This window comes from Coturnix japonica, chromosome 15, assembly GCF_054131305.1.
Source record: "Coturnix japonica strain WE chromosome 15, WE-NBRP24, whole genome shotgun sequence".
NCBI lineage: Eukaryota > Metazoa > Chordata > Aves > Galliformes > Phasianidae > Coturnix > Coturnix japonica.
The window spans coordinates 25,100-42,114 of NC_140677.1; the positions used below are offsets into that span (position 1 = coordinate 25,100).

General features: G+C 52.2%; 2 long non-coding RNA genes across 4 annotated transcripts; both read right to left on the reverse strand.

Annotated features, from left to right (window-relative positions):
- Nucleotides 1-1,597: 1,597 nt before the first annotated feature.
- Nucleotides 1,598-2,925, reverse strand: LOC146758304 (uncharacterized). Of its 2 annotated transcripts, none has more exons than XR_014934714.1 (2): nucleotides 2,520-2,925; nucleotides 1,598-2,159 (listed from the first exon to the last, which is right to left on the reverse strand). It is a non-coding gene; the product is annotated as an uncharacterized LOC146758304 (long non-coding RNA). The 2 variants fall into 2 exon arrangements; XR_014934713.1 differs by having other exon boundaries at nucleotides 1,598-2,367; nucleotides 2,520-2,772.
- Nucleotides 2,926-11,636: 8,711 nt separating this feature from the next.
- On the reverse strand, nucleotides 11,637-12,787 carry LOC146758305 (uncharacterized). 2 transcript variants are annotated; one of them, XR_014934716.1, is made up of 2 exons: nucleotides 12,559-12,787; nucleotides 11,637-12,198 (listed from the first exon to the last, which is right to left on the reverse strand). It is a non-coding gene; the product is annotated as an uncharacterized LOC146758305 (long non-coding RNA). The 2 variants fall into 2 exon arrangements; XR_014934715.1 differs by having other exon boundaries at nucleotides 11,637-12,406.
- Nucleotides 12,788-17,015: the final 4,228 nt, after the last annotated feature.

Here is a 17,015-nt window from a genome sequence, read left to right on the forward strand (position 1 = left end):
CCGCCGCCTGCAGGAAGCACTTCCTGTCACTGGCACTGGCACTGTCACGTGGCTCAGGCCGGGCTGGGGCCTGTTGGGGGGGGGCGGCTGCCGGAAAAGGACCCAAAATTCACGTCTCATTTCGTGTCTTTCCTCTCGCTTTCCTTCCTTTACCTTCCCCTTCCCTTCCTTCCTTCCTCGCCCTCGTCCCCTTCCCTTCACCACCTCCCTGTGTCCATTCCAGTGCCTGGCCACCCTTTCTGAGCAGTAATACCTCGTAGTGTCCAGCCTGAATCTCCCCTGTCGCAGCTTGAAGCCATTCCCTCTGGTCCTATCATTAATGACACGAGAGAAGAGGCCGAGCCCCAGCTCACTACAGCCTCCCTTCAGGAAGTTAGAGAGAGCAATGAGGTCTCCCCTGAGCCTCCTCTTCTCCAGGCTGAACAATCCCAGCTCCCTCAGCCGCTCCTCATACGGCCTGTGCTCCAGACCCCTCACCAGCTTTGTTGCCCTCCTCTGAACGCGTTCCAGGGCCTCGATGTCTTTCTTGCACTGAGGGGCCCAAAACTGAACACAGCACTCGAGCTGCGGCCTCATCAGTGCTGAGAACAGGGGGACAATCACCTCTCTGCTCCTGCTGGCAACACTGTTTCCCATGCAGGCCAGGATGCCCTCGGCCTTCTTATTATACAGCAAAGGAATCCCCTGAAAAGGAAACCACAATATCTGGCAACATGAAACAAAGTTCTGATTCGTAAAAGACTGGCAGCAAGGCCTGAATCTCTTGTGTCATCTGCTCTTGATGTATCACATTAGCACTAGGTGGAATGCAGAAGCTTCCTGAGACGTGATAATCAAAACCTAGTCCAATGCCTTTAAAAAAGCCTTTAAGAGATTACTCCTCCTTGTCTGTTTAAAATAAACTTAGGTAATACAAAAGGTTGGAAAATTTTTGGACAACTCCCCAGGGCCGGGCTTTGGAAGGCCGTATTGACGAGAGTCAATCAAGCTCCGGCTGCAGGCGTATATGTGTGTGCCAGTTCTTTAACACAGTAGAAATCACAACTTGCTGCATGATCAAAATTCTACATGTGCTACTCCTGAACCCCAATGACTTCCAACGGTGTTAAATTACCCCTTGATCTCTAAGCAGAACAAAACAACAAAATGCCACACCAATAGTGAATACATAAAAACAAACAACTCCTTGGGCCTCAAGGGGAGGCTGATGCACAGGCCACGGCTGCCAGCGTGCAGCTGGGCTTCCCAGGGCAAACAGCAACACACGGTGCATCCATCAGAAGCTGAAAGAGCCCTCAGGGAAGAGAGGCCAACTCAAGGGGCTGAGCACGGGACACCCTTCTTCCTGCCGGGCTGCTTCCCCTCCTCTGGTTTCTTTCTGTCAGTCCTCAGAGAGCAAGGAGATGCTCACAGCCTGTCACCAGCACTTACGGGTTGGCTGAAAGGCCACAGGTTGGGAAGACCAACAAGGAAACGGGGGAAAACCTGCACTGCACCATGTCAAGGGAGAGACGTGAAGCCGACCGCTTCATCGCCCTGCGATTGCCAGCCCGAGCGAGGGACGTTCTGACCAGCTACTGAAAGAGGCAGCACCAGGTTTAGAAAGTTCGCTTCAATTTTATTGCGTACAAGAAGATTTGGCTTCTATTTATTGCCCCGCCCACACCCCAAAATGAAACCCCAGTGCCCAGGATTGCCGCTTAGCAATCAGTCACTCAGCCTCCAGTCAGACCCAAGGAGAAGCCAAACCCCGGGGCTACGTCACCTCCTCCCTCTCCAGTCCCAGCCAGCCCTATTTCAACCTAACCCTACACCAGGCCTGGACCTCAAGAGACACACCCTGAAGGAACGCAGCGTCTCCAGCTCTTGCCATACACCAAGTCCTGCCTATGTGAAGCCCTCATTGCTTCTAACGCAGCACAAGTCCTTCCTGTCCAGTTCACTTCCATCATCTCCACCGTCCATGACAGGGAAAGCACGGCTGTGCCAGTAAACTGGGCTGTTGAGTCAGCAGCTCTTGGTGCCACCTCCGAGGAAGCGTTGCAGGTGGTTCTGCTGTCCTTTGTAGCTTCTTGCTCAAGCCCTCATCGTTGCTTTCTGCTTTCCTTCTCGGCTTTCTTCCTCAGCTGAGTAGCGCTTGCCTTGCCTCGGCAAGCTTGCTGCAAGAGGGAAAAAAGAGGCACTATTTCACTCACGCACGCTGCCAGCACAGTCTGACTTAGAGAGCTGCTCGCAAGATATCCCTGGGCTACAAACCCAAGAACAAGGAAGGACACAAAAGTCACATCTGCATTGTCTGTTACCGCATGCCAAGGAAGAGTCCTCACACTCGAGCACTGCCCCACTTGCAGCTGAGGGGAGGAGGAGCTGGAAAGGACAGGTGGACAGAAAAGAAGGGAAAAGCTGAAGAGGCGAGAATCAACTTCTCCCCGAGGCAGATCACACCTTTGTGGCCACTCTTTTAGGAATGCTCACCATTCCTAATCCTAGCGTTAGCAAGATGAAAATTCACCACCTACCTTTTCACGCTCCTCGCGTACGCACTGAGGGCCGTGCCGTGGCTGTGCTGCACAACACCAGCGACTGAAAGAAAGCACGCAGAGAGCGGATCTGTTGCAGACAGTGCCAGGAGCTGTGCTTGAACAACGCTTTCGGTAAGGCACTCCTACCTTGCAATGGCCACACTTTGGGAGCTCTGGGACACAGCCACGTGTTGCTCTCCTGAGTCCCAGCTCCATTTCTCAGCCCACTCACGCTCTGCTCCTCCATGTTCTGCAAAGGAAAAGTCCCAAGAGGGAAATTCAGTTCATCGCAGATGTCATCAAACTGTCAGGGCAGTCGCACTCATTGCTCGGGGTGAGCAACCAGCTGCATGCTTACCCAAGGAGCAGCGGTTACTTTTACTTGAGTGTAACAGCCAATGCCTGACTGCAAGTACGAACACTAACCTATGCCTAACTCTAAAATAACAACAGAAACCTATACCTAACTCTAAAATAACAACAAAAACCTATACCTAACTCTAAAATAACAACAAAAACCTATACCTAACCCTAAAGAACAAACAGGAACCTATGCCTAACTCTAAAAAACGAACAGGAACCTATCCCTAACACTAAAACTAAACTGAACACTAACACTAACACTAACTTAACACTACCATCAACAAAAAAGAACATAACAAACACCTAACCTAACAGGGGGAAGATGGAACTGGGGGCCCACAGAACCAGAGGAGCAACAAGGTGGAGGAGCAGAAGATGTTAAATAATGCCACCCAGCTAATGCTGGGGGCAGGGGCCGCGCAGCAGGAAAGGAGCCGAGTGCCTGGACCAGCGATGGTGAAGCTGTGACCATGCCAACGCGGGGCCTGGCACGGTGGTGTGGTGCCAGGCCAGCTATGCCGCGGGCGGATCCACGTCCATGGGCTCCTCTGGAGGGGGATCCACCTCCATCGGTTCCTCCGGAGGGGGATCCACCTCCATCGGTTCCTCCGGAGGGGGATCCACCTCCATAGGCTCCACATGGGTGGTGGTCACAGGGCTGGTCCAGGCATGATGGATAATGGCTCTCTTACCCCTCCTCTGCCTGATGGTCATGGCGGGCCCCCTCCTCCTTCTGACTCCTAGGGCCCCCAGCTCCATCCTCCCACCAGAAACTTCAACCCTCGCCCTCTTTGCAGCAGGCATGGCTGTTAACTGCCACAACTGTCAGAGGCATGCGGCAACGGTGACCATGGTGACATGGAGAGGGTTCTAAAATGGCGGCCGCACTGCTGGCACTGGAGTTCCACATAGGATGAGGAGGGGGCTGGAGGGCAGGGCATGGTACGGGAGCTACAAGGTGCTCCCTGTGCCCAGCGGGCAGCCCTTCTCTCTGGCCAGCAAGAGGGCACAGACGAGCCGGCCCCAAGTAAAGGGCCCTCGGCCTCCTTCACCCTCCTTCACCCTCCCCCTTCTTCCACAAGGGAATCTTTTTGGGCTGCCATACTGTTGTGGTTTTGTATTTTTTTCTATTGGTATTTCACATCATAACATCATCTGGAGATCATAGATTGATCAGTCAATCTATATTGATCTAGATAAGTCCGTGACACAGACGCAGCACGCAGCAGCTCCTGATGGGGCTCCTGAGCTGAGCACCAACAACGGCAGGCTCCAAAGGGGACCTGACTACGCCTGCCTCCTGGGACACACAAGCTCTGCTTTCCATAGTCGCACCCAGCGCCTCTCCTTGTGCGGCACCTCGGCGGATTCAACCCTTACCTACAATTAAGACCTCTGACTGAATTGGAATTCCAGTCACTCTGATTACACCCCACATCCCTGCTGCAGGCCCTCCCACATGCCCACGTGCTGCACCCAGCCACACCGGCTGCCACAGCCCCGCAGCCAGGCGGGGGTTGGTGCTTCATGATCCTTGAGGTCCCTTCCAACCCGGGTCATTCTGTGATTCTGTGATCGGGTTGAAGGGGCTGGCACTGCCCTGAAGGTGAGCGAGAGAAGTTGGCAAAGGAAGGGTGAGTGGCGGGATCCGAGGAGGGCGTTTTGTGTTTGTGTGCGTGTCTGTTGTTTGCCTGATGTGTTTGTGTGCGTTGTTGTTTCAGGTGTCTGAGTGAGGACTCCCTGTGGGAACTGGCAGCAAGCAAAGGAATGGATCGACGGGCCTGGCCGCCGTGTTGGACTGCGGCTGTGGAGCCAACGAAGGTGTGTCCAGTGTCCTTCCTTACATCATTGACTATGTATGAGGTGTACCTATATCTGTGTAACCATTTTACAAGTCAGGGTGCAGGTTTTTGGTGGGGTCCTGACAGTTCCTCAGCTAGAACCCTCTTACCCCTTTGAGACAGGCCGCTTCCGTCTGTAGCTGTCATGCCAGGAGCCAAATAAATTGCCCCATGGTGAAAAACACCAAGACTCCTATGTCTGCACCGACTCTTTAACCATTTGTTTAAGAGGTGGGTTTTTAGGTCCAACTCAGTATCCCTCCCTGCCACTGAAAGTACAGATGCAATAACCACCCGCACACCTGTTCCTTCGATTACCCGCCCCAGTCCCCTGAAATCATCTTTGATAGCCTTCAGGCTTTTTTTACTAACTTCTTCACTGCCAGCCTGAACTATCAGCAGGGGATAGTAGACAGAAGGGCAGATCAGACTGGGAAGTCTCCCAGCAATGTCCCTGACCCGTGCCCAGGGGAGGGAGCACGTCTCCCTGCGGGTAGGGTCGGGCCAGCATATAGGGCCTTCCATTCCTCGCCAGTAGGGTTGTGCGCCCATGATGGCAGTAATGAACAAACTGCTGCATCACAAAGATCTTGGCCTGATTAGAAATCTTTGAGTAATGCTGTTACAGCAGACAGAATGTGCTAAGCGCAAGTAGTCTCCTGCACTTCACATCCTTGCTACTTTGTTCTGGGTGTTGTCACTGAGCAGCGTCTAACACAAATTCTGCCCCGGTCAGCTGGCTGCCTGAGCTTGAGCCCTGATGGCAACACTGTGTGCTTACCCAGGAGCAGCGGTTACTTTTACTTGAGTGTAGCAGCCAATGCCTGACTGTAAGTACGAACACTAACCTATGCCTAACTCTAAAATAACAACAGAAACCTATACCTAACCCTAAAGAACAAACAGGAACCTATGCCTAACTCTAAAGAACAAACAGGAACCTATCCCTAACGCTAAAACTAAACTGAACACTAACACTAACCTAACACAACCATCAAAACAAAGAACAGAGCAAACACCTAACTACAACAGGGGGAAGAAGGAACTGGGGGCCCACAGAACCGGAGGAGCAACGAGGTGGAGGAGAAGAAGATGTTAAATAATGCCACCCAGCTCATGCTGGGGGCAGGGGCCACGCAGCAGGAAAGGAGCCGAGTGCCTGGACCAGCGATGGTGAAGCTGTGACCATGCCAACGGTCATGACCATGACCACGGTGGTGTGGTGCCAGGCCAGCTATGCCGCGGGCGGATCCACGTCCATGGGCTCCTCTGGAGGGGGATCCACCTCCATCGGTTCCTCCGGAGGGGGATCCACCTCCATCGGCTCCACATGGGTGGTGGTCACAGGGCTGGTCCAGGCATGATGGAAACGGGCTCCTTTCCCCCTCCTCCATTTGATGGTTATGGCGGGCACCCTCCTCCTCTTCGGTTCTGGGGCCCCCAGCTCCTTCTCCCACTTAAATCCTCACTACATTCCTCTCGCCCTCGCTTCGTGCTGGACATGGCTGCTACCTGCCCAGCACTCTCAGAGGTGAGTGAGTCGGGTGGAGCCGCAGCAACCAAGGTGACAGCTGTGACATGGGGAAGATTCCAAAATGGCACCTGTGCTGCTGGGAGTGGTGTTCCGCATAGGATGAGGAGGGGGCTGGAGGGCAGGGCACGGCACGGGAGCTACAAGGCACTCCCTGTGTCCAGCGGGCAGCCCTTCTCTCCGGCCAGCAAGAGGGCACAGAGAGCTGGCCCCGAGAAAAGGGCCCTCGGCCTCCTTCACCCTCCCCCTCCTTTCATAAGGGAATCCCCACTTTGGGCTGGGCACCCACATGGAATCATTGAAACTACAACCTACTACTTTGCTTCTACAGCAAGACTATTGTACTGAAATACTACTGTACTTAAAAGCACCTGCAATCACACTACACTCGTTTTTAATATTAAACTCTCAAACTTTCATAGCAAATAATAACATCCGCTCACAAAGAAAATGTGGAGAGGCCACAAAAGAGAAATACCACTCATGAAAACATTTGTATTTAGACATTCAAACTAACAACGTACTTTGTCTTTACCTAACCGTACCATTCTGTGCTAGAAATACGATGTTTTGCTGTAGAGTATAACTTGGAGAACCCAAAAGCAGCTAAAACCTGCTCCACTCAGTAATTTGACCATCCGCTGATATTTGGTTCTTTGCTCCCTTGCTTTCTAGTTGCTCACTCTTTAGACACACGCAAATCACATTGTCAAGGACTACAAAAACACTGTTAGCCAAAAAATTTATGCTGGCAGAATCTTAACGTTAGAAACGTGTAAATTGGTTGCAAAGAAGAAAGTGAAGACCAACACAGTAACCAAATACTAACTGATACATAAGGCTTCTCTCACACATCCTGAAAACAGAACCGCCAGCCTTAATGAACTTTGCTCTTCAGACACTGACTGAAATGCAAGTATTACCTTGTCATGGTTTAATAATTTTGTAATTTTGCTATCAGTATTCCACATCATAACATCATATAAAGCATGAATAGTTTTACTGAATCTGCAACTTACAGAAGAAGACTACATCTCCCAGAGAACAACACGAGGTCACGGGACCTGGACACTATATTAACTCTGTCGCAGGCTAGACTGACGTCTTTCGAGTTCTGGCGTTCAGGGGAGTGTGTGGGAGCCTTCACCGTTTCGCCTAGATTTACAGTAGGCCTCTCGGTTTCGGGACTCATTCTCTCTCCTATTTTGCTTGATTCGTTAGCTCAATTTTCAATTATATTGTATTATACTGTGTTATCCTGTATTTCGATATAGTAATTTAGTAAATAAGTGTGCCTCCTTAGATTGTTGCTGCTGTTTTCTTTTCCTAATTAACTTTTTTTCCTTTCGGCCTAGGGCCCCTGCTGGGCCCACAGTCCCTGTCACGGACGCAGGTGGATTTTTAGTTTAAACCGTGACATACCTGTAGCAGCCTGGATCTGGCAATAGTCAAAGAATCCTTTACGTCCAGCTCCTTAGCATCAAAAGACCACAGATACTGCTGGGGCAGAATTTCATTGAAGCCTTCAAAAGAAGCTTGTGTCTGTTCCTCAGTGCCTCGGGAAAGTCTCCATTCTGCTACCAGCCTGGAAAAGACACAGAAGGATCATTTAAAACAGGCTACGCTAACCCAAGTTCATCTTTGTTAGTTTGTTTTGAAATGAACCGTAAGCTGTGTTAAGAAAAATGATGGAAAGTGCTGGGGATAGAGCACTGTGTAACTGTATTCTAATTGTATTCCCAACCTTCACCCTGCGCAAACAATTTTAAGTTAAAACCCTATGTTTCCAACCACTCAACTGCAGAAAGCATTTTAGGCTCCAGCAGAAGGCAGCATCTACTCACTGATGATATTAATGAGAGCACAGGAGTCCCTTGCTGTTCGGAGGAAGAAAAAAATGCAGAGCTGTGTTCATCTAATATGTTCCATATTTGTTTCTGTCAATCACGAAACTTTGCTCTGTGGTAGAAACTCCACTCTCCATTAAGAAAAGGGAGAAAAGCAGGCAGGAGACCCAAAGAACCTGAACCCAGGGAGAAGCAGATATTATGCTGAATTCAAGCCTAACCTGTCAGGAGAACTGGAATCGAAAGGAGAGAACGCAACACAGGACACAGAGTGTGACAAAAGAACATTGCTTAAGCTGCAATCTGAGCTCTGCCCGGCTTCCTCAAAACCAGAAGAGAACGGTCTTCTGCAGGTACTCCCTCCTCTCCATCCCAGTGAGTATTTGGCACAACTGCCAATGCCAATACGTTCCTTCTGCAAATGTCACCGTTTCTGTGAAACCTTTCCAGATGACTCGTGACTAAAGCAATTTCTACTCCCTCATTCCTCAAAACCTTCCCACACAAAAGCCTTCACAGATCAGATGGTAAGAAAGAGGGAATTCTACGGCCACAGCAATAAAGCGCGCAGAAAGCCCATCTGTTGCAGACAGAGGAGTGAGCCGTGCTTAACCAACACTGCTTCAGCGCACGCTTACAGTAAGGCACACCTACCTTGCGCTGGCCACGCACGAAGCTCGTGACGCAGCTCCAGGCGGCTCTCCTGGGGCCCAGCTTCATTTCACGGCCACTCACGCTCTGCTGCTGGACATTCTGCAACGGAAAAGCCACCGGATGCAAATCCCATCCCTCGCAGATGGCATCAGACCTCCGCTCTCATGGCAGTCACCACCGCCCTGCCCTGGGCAGCGCTTCCACTGCCCTTGCTCCTGCCACAAGACACCAACGTCTGCTTCTGACGCGGCTCCACCATGGGATCCTGTATGCAATAGAGAAACACACGGAGGCTGCCAGCCACTGCAACACGCGCGCTGTGAAACCCCTGGCACTGCTGAGTCCCAAGAGCAGAGGAGAGAAGCGTTTGCCTGCCATGGACGGGCTGCGGCGGGATTGAATCCTGCCTTCGAATCGGGACACCCCCAGGGAGAGCCTCCCTGGGGACCCAAAGACTGAAATGGAGGCAAGGTAACACTCTGCTATAGAAAGGGAAAGGGGAACTTCACAGAATCCGAGACAAAGGGTAACTGCAGATAGTTTACATTTAAAAGTGCAGGGATAGGGGGAATTACAGACACTTAGTCAAAATAAAACCAGAGAAGAGGGCAATAAAGATAAGAAGAAATTGTCCGGAGACCTCTGACAAGAAGAAGGATTAGATACCCCCGGGCAAGATGATGCTGACATGGGAGAACGATACCAGCAGATAACACCAAGAAGAAAACAGAAGAAGAATTTCACCCCAAAACAACGGCAAGGGTCGCGGGGAATGGGGTCCTAGGGAATGTAATGAATATGTAATCAAACTGAGGAGGAGACTATTGATTACGTATTAGCTTAACCTATATCTGTAACACACTTTTCTCCTTACGGTGTGCAAGTTTGGTGGAGCTCTCCCGCTTGCACCCGGCGCTGCGCAACGCTGGAATAAACATACCTGCTTTAGAACCCATCTTTGGGTTATAGAGTTTGATTCCGCAAGTCATCTTCCTGCCGCACAGCCCAGCACGGCCGGAGCCGCACCACACGATCCGGGCCGGGGCCGGCTCAGGCTCTGCCTCCAGGCTTTTGGGGCCGGCCGGGTGACTCCGCAGCACAGCGAGACCGTGGAGCCGCCCGGGAGCCGCCTCTGGGTGCCGGCAGCGCCGCGAGCTCCTCCCCCGACAGCCCCTCCGTGCCCCCGCCCCGAGGCCCGACCCCGTTCGCAGCACAGAGCCCGCTCCTCCCGGCCCCGCTCATGGCCGCCATGCCGCCATGGCCCGGAAGTGCTCTCCGCCGCCTGCAGGAAGCACTTCCTGTCACTGGCACTGGCACTGGCACTGTCACGTGGCTCAGGCCGGGCTGGGGCCTGTTGGGGGGGGGCGGCTGCCGGAAAAGGACCCAAAATTCACGTCTCATTTCGTGTCTTTCCTCTCGCTTTCCTTCCTTTACCTTCCCCTTCCCTTCCTTCCTTCCTCGCCCTCGTCCCCTTCCCTTCACCACCTCCCTGTGTCCATTCCAGTGCCTGGCCACCCTTTCTGAGCAGTAATACCTCGTAGTGTCCAGCCTGAATCTCCCCTGTCGCAGCTTGAAGCCATTCCCTCTGGTCCTATCATTAATGACACGAGAGAAGAGGCCGAGCCCCAGCTCACTACAGCCTCCCTTCAGGAAGTTAGAGAGAGCAATGAGGTCTCCCCTGAGCCTCCTCTTCTCCAGGCTGAACAATCCCAGCTCCCTCAGCCGCTCCTCATACGGCCTGTGCTCCAGACCCCTCACCAGCTTTGTTGCCCTCCTCTGAACGCGTTCCAGGGCCTCGATGTCTTTCTTGCACTGAGGGGCCCAAAACTGAACACAGCACTCGAGCTGCGGCCTCATCAGTGCTGAGAACAGGGGGACAATCACCTCTCTGCTCCTGCTGGCAACACTGTTTCCCATGCAGGCCAGGATGCCCTCGGCCTTCTTATTATACAGCAAAGGAATCCCCTGAAAAGGAAACCACAATATCTGGCAACATGAAACAAAGTTCTGATTCGTAAAAGACTGGCAGCAAGGCCTGAATCTCTTGTGTCATCTGCTCTTGATGTATCACATTAGCACTAGGTGGAATGCAGAAGCTTCCTGAGACGTGATAATCAAAACCTAGTCCAATGCCTTTAAAAAAGCCTTTAAGAGATTACTCCTCCTTGTCTGCTTAAAATAAACTTAGGTAATACAAAAGGTTGGAAAATTTTTGGACAACTCCCCAGGGCCGGGCTTTGGAAGGCCGTATTGACGAGAGTCAATCAAGCTCCGGCTGCAGGCGTATATGTGTGTGCCAGTTCTTTAACACAGTAGAAATCACAACTTGCTGCATGATCAAAATTCTACATGTGCTACTCCTGAACCCCAATGACTTCCAACGGTGTTAAATTACCCCTTGATCTCTAAGCAGAACAAAACAACAAAATGCCACACCAATAGTGAATACATAAAAACAAACAACTCCTTGGGCCTCAAGGGGAGGCTGATGCACAGGCCACGGCTGCCAGCGTGCAGCTGGGCTTCCCAGGGCAAACAGCAACACACGGTGCATCCATCAGAAGCTGAAAGAGCCCTCAGGGAAGAGAGGCCAACTCAAGGGGCTGAGCACGGGACACCCTTCTTCCTGCCGGGCTGCTTCCCCTCCTCTGGTTTCTTTCTGTCAGTCCTCAGAGAGCAAGGAGATGCTCACAGCCTGTCACCAGCACTTACGGGTTGGCTGAAAGGCCACAGGTTGGGAAGACCAACAAGGAAACGGGGGAAAACCTGCACTGCACCATGTCAAGGGAGAGACGTGAAGCCGACCGCTTCATCGCCCTGCGATTGCCAGCCCGAGCGAGGGACGTTCTGACCAGCTACTGAAAGAGGCAGCACCAGGTTTAGAAAGTTCGCTTCAATTTTATTGCGTACAAGAAGATTTGGCTTCTATTTATTGCCCCGCCCACACCCCAAAATGAAACCCCAGTGCCCAGGATTGCCGCTTAGCAATCAGTCACTCAGCCTCCAGTCAGACCCAAGGAGAAGCCAAACCCCGGGGCTACGTCACCTCCTCCCTCTCCAGTCCCAGCCAGCCCTATTTCAACCTAACCCTACACCAGGCCTGGACCTCAAGAGACACACCCTGAAGGAACGCAGCGTCTCCAGCTCTTGCCATACACCAAGTCCTGCCTATGTGAAGCCCTCATTGCTTCTAACGCAGCACAAGTCCTTCCTGTCCAGTTCACTTCCATCATCTCCACCGTCCATGACAGGGAAAGCACGGCTGTGCCAGTAAACTGGGCTGTTGAGTCAGCAGCTCTTGGTGCCACCTCCGAGGAAGCGTTGCAGGTGGTTCTGCTGTCCTTTGTAGCTTCTTGCTCAAGCCCTCATCGTTGCTTTCTGCTTTCCTTCTCGGCTTTCTTCCTCAGCTGAGTAGCGCTTGCCTTGCCTCGGCAAGCTTGCTGCAAGAGGGAAAAAAGAGGCACTATTTCACTCACGCACGCTGCCAGCACAGTCTGACTTAGAGAGCTGCTCGCAAGATATCCCTGGGCTACAAACCCAAGAACAAGGAAGGACACAAAAGTCACATCTGCATTGTCTGTTACCGCATGCCAAGGAAGAGTCCTCACACTCGAGCACTGCCCCACTTGCAGCTGAGGGGAGGAGGAGCTGGAAAGGACAGGTGGACAGAAAAGAAGGGAAAAGCTGAAGAGGCGAGAATCAACTTCTCCCCGAGGCAGATCACACCTTTGTGGCCACTCTTTTAGGAATGCTCACCATTCCTAATCCTAGCGTTAGCAAGATGAAAATTCACCACCTACCTTTTCACGCTCCTCGCGTACGCACTGAGGGCCGTGCCGTGGCTGTGCTGCACAACACCAGCGACTGAAAGAAAGCACGCAGAGAGCGGATCTGTTGCAGACAGTGCCAGGAGCTGTGCTTGAACAACGCTTTCGGTAAGGCACTCCTACCTTGCAATGGCCACACTTTGGGAGCTCTGGGACACAGCCACGTGTTGCTCTCCTGAGTCCCAGCTCCATTTCTCAGCCCACTCACGCTCTGCTCCTCCATGTTCTGCAAAGGAAAAGTCCCAAGAGGGAAATTCAGTTCATCGCAGATGTCATCAAACTGTCAGGGCAGTCGCACTCATTGCTCGGGGTGAGCAACCAGCTGCATGCTTACCCAAGGAGCAGCGGTTACTTTTACTTGAGTGTAACAGCCAATGCCTGACTGCAAGTACGAACACTAACCTATGCCTAACTCTAAAATAACAACAGAAACCTATACCTAACTCTAAAATAACAACAAAAACCTATACCTAACTCTAAAATAACAACAAAAACCTATACCTAACCCTAAAGAACAAACAGGAACCTATGCCTAACTCTAAAAAACGAACAGGAACCTATCCCTAACACTAAAACTAAACTGAACACTAACACTAACACTAACTTAACACTACCATCAACAAAAAAGAACATAACAAACACCTAACCTAACAGGGGGAAGATGGAACTGGGGGCCCACAGAACCAGAGGAGCAACAAGGTGGAGGAGCAGAAGATGTTAAATAATGCCACCCAGCTAATGCTGGGGGCAGGGGCCGCGCAGCAGGAAAGGAGCCGAGTGCCTGGACCAGCGATGGTGAAGCTGTGACCATGCCAACGCGGGGCCTGGCACGGTGGTGTGGTGCCAGGCCAGCTATGCCGCGGGCGGATCCACGTCCATGGGCTCCTCTGGAGGGGGATCCACCTCCATCGGTTCCTCCGGAGGGGGATCCACCTCCATCGGTTCCTCCGGAGGGGGATCCACCTCCATAGGCTCCACATGGGTGGTGGTCACAGGGCTGGTCCAGGCATGATGGATAATGGCTCTCTTACCCCTCCTCTGCCTGATGGTCATGGCGGGCCCCCTCCTCCTTCTGACTCCTAGGGCCCCCAGCTCCATCCTCCCACCAGAAACTTCAACCCTCGCCCTCTTTGCAGCAGGCATGGCTGTTAACTGCCACAACTGTCAGAGGCATGCGGCAACGGTGACCATGGTGACATGGAGAGGGTTCTAAAATGGCGGCCGCACTGCTGGCACTGGAGTTCCACATAGGATGAGGAGGGGGCTGGAGGGCAGGGCATGGTACGGGAGCTACAAGGTGCTCCCTGTGCCCAGCGGGCAGCCCTTCTCTCTGGCCAGCAAGAGGGCACAGACGAGCCGGCCCCAAGTAAAGGGCCCTCGGCCTCCTTCACCCTCCTTCACCCTCCCCCTTCTTCCACAAGGGAATCTTTTTGGGCTGCCATACTGTTGTGGTTTTGTATTTTTTTCTATTGGTATTTCACATCATAACATCATCTGGAGATCATAGATTGATCAGTCAATCATATTGATCTAGATAAGTCCGTGACACAGACGCAGCACGCAGCAGCTCCTGATGGGGCTCCTGAGCTGAGCACCAACAACGGCAGGCTCCAAAGGGGACCTGACTACGCCTGCCTCCTGGGACACACAAGCTCTGCTTTCCATAGTCGCACCCAGCGCCTCTCCTTGTGCGGCACCTCGGCGGATTCAACCCTTACCTACAATTAAGACCTCTGACTGAATTGGAATTCCAGTCACTCTGATTACACCCCACATCCCTGCTGCAGGCCCTCCCACATGCCCACGTGCTGCACCCAGCCACACCGGCTGCCACAGCCCCGCAGCCAGGCGGGGGTTGGTGCTTCATGATCCTTGAGGTCCCTTCCAACCCGGGTCATTCTGTGATTCTGTGATCGGGTTGAAGGGGCTGGCACTGCCCTGAAGGTGAGCGAGAGAAGTTGGCAAAGGAAGGGTGAGTGGCGGGATCCGAGGAGGGCGTTTTGTGTTTGTGTGCGTGTCTGTTGTTTGCCTGATGTGTTTGTGTGCGTTGTTGTTTCAGGTGTCTGAGTGAGGACTCCCTGTGGGAACTGGCAGCAAGCAAAGGAATGGATCGACGGGCCTGGCCGCCGTGTTGGACTGCGGCTGTGGAGCCAACGAAGGTGTGTCCAGTGTCCTTCCTTACATCATTGACTATGTATGAGGTGTACCTATATCTGTGTAACCATTTTACAAGTCAGGGTGCAGGTTTTTGGTGGGGTCCTGACAGTTCCTCAGCTAGAACCCTCTTACCCCTTTGAGACAGGCCGCTTCCGTCTGTAGCTGTCATGCCAGGAGCCAAATAAATTGCCCCATGGTGAAAAACACCAAGACTCCTATGTCTGCACCGACTCTTTAACCATTTGTTTAAGAGGTGGGTTTTTAGGTCCAACTCAGTATCCCTCCCTGCCACTGAAAGTACAGATGCAATAACCACCCGCACACCTGTTCCTTCGATTACCCGCCCCAGTCCCCTGAAATCATCTTTGATAGCCTTCAGGCTTTTTTTACTAACTTCTTCACTGCCAGCCTGAACTATCAGCAGGGGATAGTAGACAGAAGGGCAGATCAGACTGGGAAGTCTCCCAGCAATGTCCCTGACCCGTGCCCAGGGGAGGGAGCACGTCTCCCTGCGGGTAGGGTCGGGCCAGCATATAGGGCCTTCCATTCCTCGCCAGTAGGGTTGTGCGCCCATGATGGCAGTAATGAACAAACTGCTGCATCACAAAGATCTTGGCCTGATTAGAAATCTTTGAGTAATGCTGTTACAGCAGACAGAATGTGCTAAGCGCAAGTAGTCTCCTGCACTTCACATCCTTGCTACTTTGTTCTGGGTGTTGTCACTGAGCAGCGTCTAACACAAATTCTGCCCCGGTCAGCTGGCTGCCTGAGCTTGAGCCCTGATGGCAACACTGTGTGCTTACCCAGGAGCAGCGGTTACTTTTACTTGAGTGTAGCAGCCAATGCCTGACTGTAAGTACGAACACTAACCTATGCCTAACTCTAAAATAACAACAGAAACCTATACCTAACCCTAAAGAACAAACAGGAACCTATGCCTAACTCTAAAGAACAAACAGGAACCTATCCCTAACGCTAAAACTAAACTGAACACTAACACTAACCTAACACAACCATCAAAACAAAGAACAGAGCAAACACCTAACTACAACAGGGGGAAGAAGGAACTGGGGGCCCACAGAACCGGAGGAGCAACGAGGTGGAGGAGAAGAAGATGTTAAATAATGCCACCCAGCTCATGCTGGGGGCAGGGGCCACGCAGCAGGAAAGGAGCCGAGTGCCTGGACCAGCGATGGTGAAGCTGTGACCATGCCAACGGTCATGACCATGACCACGGTGGTGTGGTGCCAGGCCAGCTATGCCGCGGGCGGATCCACGTCCATGGGCTCCTCTGGAGGGGGATCCACCTCCATCGGTTCCTCCGGAGGGGGATCCACCTCCATCGGCTCCACATGGGTGGTGGTCACAGGGCTGGTCCAGGCATGATGGAAATGGGCTCCTTTCCCCCTCCTCCATTTGATGGTTATGGCGGGCACCCTCCTCCTCTTCGGTTCTGGGGCCCCCAGCTCCTTCTCCCACTTAAATCCTCACTACATTCCTCTCGCCCTCGCTTCGTGCTGGACATGGCTGCTACCTGCCCAGCACTCTCAGAGGTGAGTGAGTCGGGTGGAGCCGCAGCAACCAAGGTGACAGCTGTGACATGGGGAAGATTCCAAAATGGCACCTGTGCTGCTGGGAGTGGTGTTCCGCATAGGATGAGGAGGGGGCTGGAGGGCAGGGCACGGCACGGGAGCTACAAGGCACTCCCTGTGTCCAGCGGGCAGCCCTTCTCTCCGGCCAGCAAGAGGGCACAGAGAGCTGGCCCCGAGAAAAGGGCCCTCGGCCTCCTTCACCCTCCCCCTCCTTTCATAAGGGAATCCCCACTTTGGGCTGGGCACCCACATGGAATCATTGAAACTACAACCTACTACTTTGCTTCTACAGCAAGACTATTGTACTGAAATACTACTGTACTTAAAAGCACCTGCAATCACACTACACTCGTTTTTAATATTAAACTCTCAAACTTTCATAGCAAATAATAACATCCGCTCACAAAGAAAATGTGGAGAGGCCACAAAAGAGAAATACCACTCATGAAAACATTTGTATTTAGACATTCAAACTAACAACGTACTTTGTCTTTACCTAACCGTACCATTCTGTGCTAGAAATACGATGTTTTGCTGTAGAGTATAACTTGGAGAACCCAAAAGCAGCTAAAACCTGCTCCACTCAGTAATTTGACCATCCGCTGATATTTGGTTCTTTGCTCCCTTGCTTTCTAGTTGCTCACTCTTTAGACACACGCAAATCACATTGTCAAGGACTAC